Below are 5,291 nucleotides of genomic sequence, written 5' to 3' on the forward strand. Positions count from 1 at the left end.
GCTAGTATAATCTCACACTTGCATACATGAATATATTCCGCCATTTCAAGCTTTTACTTATCGGTTTTAGCTTCGAGGCCCAACGGAGCTGAAATGACTTAATATAGCAATCCCGTCGGGACTAGGCCCGTACCTCGCTGGAGAAAGGGATGGCATGTGGTTGACTATAGTGCCACTGGTGCCTGCGAGGGTTCACATGCTTGGGTGTTTTTTTACAATCCACGTGTTTGGAGCTGTTAAGGGCAAATTTTCTCCCACATCCGTCCGTGAACAGGGGGTCAGTCTGCAGACACGAATGCAGAAGGCGGCCGTCCAACGTTATCCGTATACATTTGGACCCGCATTTGAACTGACTGGACGAAATTCATGCAAACCGGCTCCAGGTGGAAAGCACCACGTAAAGGCGAATGGGCGTATCGGTGCTGGTTGCGGACGTCTGGCAATGCTTCTGTGGCGGCTGGAGACGTACAGCGGCGACGGCGGAGGTGAAGGGTGCAGATGCAAAGAGAGGAGGAGCAGGGCGGAGTGGAAGGAATTGGGACCGGGAGGGGGAATTGGGTGGACCGGGGGTGTCGGAGTCCTACGTGGCTCCTGTCTGGTTTCAACATTTTTTCATTATTAAAAAAAATATCCAAATTTAATAAAATATTGACGAATTTGAAAAATGTTTCCGGATTTTAAAAACTGTTGATAAATTTGAAAAAAATGATCACAAGTTTGAAAAAATGTTTTCTTATTTTTTAAAATGTTCATGTATTTGAAAAGTGTCCCTGGATTTCAAAATTAAAATATGGGGGACAGTTATTTCTCTTTTTCTCTTTTACATTTTTATACAAAAAAAGGAAATTGAGAAAAGCAAAAAGGAAAGAAAATGTAAATGGAAAAAACTTATAGAAAAACACAAAAGGAAAAGAAAGAAAAAACGATCTAGGAATGTTCTAGTACTTTTCTATAAACCGGGGAAACGCACTAAAAACCCCGAACTGGGCTGGCAGAATATAGTGCCTACAATTAATTGCGTGAGGGTGTGCGTTTGCTCGCTAACTATTCATCTATGCTGGCATTCAGAATATCGTCATTATCTTGCCTCTAGTGAGATTTTTTCGTGAGAATTCCCACCCAACTGTATTGATTTTTTTGAGTCACGCACAACTTTATTGATGAATCAAAATGTTCTAGTGAGATGGAAGAACAACTGGTCACAAGGTAGTTCATAGCGGGCTGGCCAGTCGGGAGCTATTGGTTTGCTTCATTCATTCCTTTTATTTATTTGGTTACTTTTTCTTACTTATTTTTATTTATTTATTAAAATACGTGACTTAATTATAAAAATATCACCACGCATTAATAATTATGTAATGCAATGAAAATTATTGCATAATTTGTATAGAAAATTTTGATATTATTAAAAAAAGTTCATCACATTTAAAGAACATTTATATGTTACAAAAATATGATCAAACATTTTATTAAATCTTGATAAAATATAAAAAGCATGTAATTTGGAATAATATTTGGTACCAGTTAAAAAGAATTCATAACGCTTACAAGATGTTTCATAATTTTTTTAAACGTTCATGTCATTTATGGAAAATGTTCATTATGTTAAAAAATGTTTGCCTTGTATTTAAAGATTAAATCAACATTTGGCAAATGTTCAACTTATATTCATAAAAACTTAAACATGTATTTAAAAAAATGTTCAACGTGTATCTAAAAAAATTCATACTTGTATGAAAATACATTCAATGTGCATTTAACAAATTTACAATATGTATTCAGATAAAATGTTCAACATGTATTTGAAATATGTTCAGAGTATATCTTAGAAAGTGGACAGAGTGTATATGAAAAATGTTCAACATGGATTCAAAAGAGTTAACATATATTTGAAAAAGAGGGAAAAGGAAAAAGAAAATCCAAATAATGCCAATGAAAACTGATAACAGGGAGAGGACGCAACAAGCACACTGCGGCCGTCGAAGATCAGCATATGGTGATCTGACTAGCAGCTTGGACAGAGATGCCGCCGCCAGGGAAGTCAAAGAAGAAGAAGGAAAAGAGGCAGGGCATGCCGCCGCCGCCGGAGAAGTACTGTGGAGGAGGCGGCGCTTGAGATTGGATGGGAATCCGCCCGTGTCGCCTAGTCGAGCAATGCGTGGGCGATCCGATATTGAGGGAACAGTTTCGGGATAGTAGTAGCCTTCAATATAGTTGTATCTGTAAAAAATAAATCCAGATATTTTTTTTGAGTCTATAAATCCAGATAGTTTACACATCCATTTTTATTTCAGCTTGAATGCGGATGTTGAATCGTCATATAATTTTGGGGGACGCTAGGCGCCGGCCCGCCGGCCCAACAGTTGGGCCGGTCGAACCCCAGCCGTCCGATGCAGGCGGTTAAAGGCCGTCAGATCTGTCCCAGTGCTTCGTCCCTTCTCGCGAGTCATTTTCCTCTGAAAAATTGAACGCCCCCGAGCGCCGCCGACACCCTGCCCCGAGCTTGAAGCAGCACCGCAGCGCTCGCCGGCCGTCCTCTCCGTCGGTCGCCGCCCTTGTCCCTTGCTCTACCCAAGCAACAGCTGCTCTGGGTTGCAGCTCCGCCCGACGACGGATGTAGCTCGGTGGCCATGCAACACCGCCATGCCGTCGGTCTGCAACTCCCCGGTGTCGCCATTCCCACCGTCGACGGCATGCTGTATCGGTTGAAGCTTTTTTCCATGTCGCTTGAAGCTTTTTTCAAGATGGTTGAAGCTATTTTCACGATTTGAAGTTTTTTTCCCGTGGTCATTGAAGCTTTTTTCATGGTTGAAGCTTCTTCACACATCGGTTGAAGCTTTTCGCGCAATGGTTGAAGCTTTTTCAGCACGACGAGGCAACGGGCAAATGTTTTTTGCTGCAATAGGGAACGAAGAAAGCTACAACTAGTAGCCATTTTTGCTACATCCAGGAAGATGACGAAGTGTGGCCGGCGACGAGGGGTTGTGAATTTGTTGTAACCGTAGTGGGAAAAAGCTACCACCTGCGGCCAAATTTGCTGCAACTGGATATGTGGTAGTCCGACCGGCGTGCGGTGGTGCGACGATCAGCAATATGGATGACCATGCTGCCATGGATTTGCTACAACCAGTTTGCTTTTTTGCTACCACCGTGGTGACCGCGTGCTACCAGTGGTGCGGCGGCAGGGAGTTGCGACCTCGACGACGGACGTTGGAACCGGCGTGATCCATCACACGGGTGCTGCAACCGTCGGGAAAAAAAAGCTTCAACCTTGGTGGGAAAAGCTTCAACCGTTAGGGACATAAGGTGCTTTCAGCGGGAGAAGAACGAGGAGCTGCAAATGGGGGCGAGGGGTCGCGCGCATGACGAAGGGCGCCGCAGTCGCGGCCAGAGACGAACGCTGTGCAGCGATCCAATCAGCATGCAGTGGTGCGGGCAGGGGCTGGTGCCTGGTTCTGCGGGTGCCCCATGGAGTCCGGGTCGTGCGGAAGAAGATGAGGGGAAAATCGATTGGATAAGAAGTGCTTCGGTCGCCGGGTTTTTTTTTGAGCGCCTAGTACTCGCACGATCCGCGCGATTGCAAGGCCCGCGTGCGTCCGGCGCAACGCTTCGGCCGGCGCACCGGTAGCGAAAGTTTCCCTATAATTTTTCCCTCGAATATGAACGTACTCCCTCCTTCCATCTATATAGGGCTTAATGCGTATTTTAAGACCGCATTTGACTATTGACAAAATTAATAGTACATGACATGCACAATATGAAAATTATATCATTGAAAGCTCCTTTCATACACGAATTTAACGGTGTGCTTTGTGTAAATTGCATGTCATATATTATTGCTCTAATATTTGGTCAAAGTTAGCTTTGAAAAATGCATTAGATCCTATATAGATGGAAGGAGGGAGTACAATATTTTGGATTATCCAGATATTCAGCGGCCCGGTCAAATAGCTTGAAGGCTACGTCGTACGAGATGCGACTCACACGGGACTGCCCGCCGAACCCGCTGTAGAGCTAGCCGTCTAGGGGAGCCGCGTCTCGTTCCGTGGTGGTGCAGACGTAGAAGTCTCCGTCCGGCGTCTCGTCTTGAAGGAGCCGCTTCCGAGGAGCGCGGTCGCGACGAATAGGCTCCTGGTCTCCTCTGTGGCGCCGGTGAACCTGGCCAGCAGGGCAGGTTTGGCTTTACCCATTCCAGGCATGCGAAAGTAGGTAGGCGCCGCGACGGCGCCGTCGGCGACGATGGAACCCTCGGTGTCGGTGGTTGACCCCGACGCCGCGGCCTGCGACAGGCGACGGCGCTTGGCCTTGCTCGTGTAGCGCCCGTGCGCAGGATCCATCCAGCCGGCGCTCTCAGAGTCTGACCGCTGCAAAAGCCAACAAAATCAACAACGGCTGAGACCTCAACAAGGGTGTGAATCCGGCCAGTACCAGGTACCAACCTCTCCGTCCTTCCCTCCGGTCGAAGGACTTGAATGGCAAAGTTTTCTCTGCTGTCGACGAGTAGGAAGTAAATTCCGCAGTGGATTCGGTCTCATATATCAATGGCGCGTACTCGCCAGCGAGTTAAATTCCCCTTTGCTTCCGAGGTGTGCCGGCCGATACGGCCGAGGTGACCGGCACATCTTTTTCAGAAGAGGTCTTGATGGAGTTTGTATTGCAAAATCAACTGAGTTGACAAGAGTTGAGATCGACCTCAGCAATCGTCTACAAATATCATCCTTTTTTTTTGCAGGTAGTCTAGAACTAGAAATATCATCCTTGAAATAGCATCGAGACCGAGAGGATAGTAGATGTGTTTTATGTTTATCCCTTACAGTCGCAGTCAGCTTATAACGTGTGCAGTTGTAGGTTGGTTTGGGGGAGGGGGGATGCAACTGTCCCTCGAATTCTTTTTGCAAAATGACCCTGTGGGTGAAAACAACATTACGATGTTCTTTTCTTGCGGCGGAGTAAAAAGACAAAAAAAATAAGAAAACAACATTGTCGTGCTCCCCCGCCCCTAGCGGCACAACAGAAACAAAGCACACACTCTCACCCCCACCCATCTCCCTAGTTGCGGGTGTGTTGTACCCCTTGCAATTGCAGTCAAGTTATGACGTGTACAATTGCAGGTCTGGGGTGAACGTGCAACTGTCTTGCAAGTTCTTTTTTGCAAAAACACCCTATGGGTGGAAACATCTAGGCAACCTCGTCATTAGGATGTTCTTTTCCTGCGGCGGAGTAAAAAGACCAAAAAATAGAAAAGGGGAAAAAATGGAAGACAACATCGTCGGGCTCCCCAGCCCCTAGCT

Source organism: Triticum dicoccoides, chromosome 5A, assembly GCF_002162155.2.
Source record: "Triticum dicoccoides isolate Atlit2015 ecotype Zavitan chromosome 5A, WEW_v2.0, whole genome shotgun sequence".
NCBI classification, from domain to species: Eukaryota; Viridiplantae; Streptophyta; class Magnoliopsida; order Poales; family Poaceae; genus Triticum; species Triticum dicoccoides.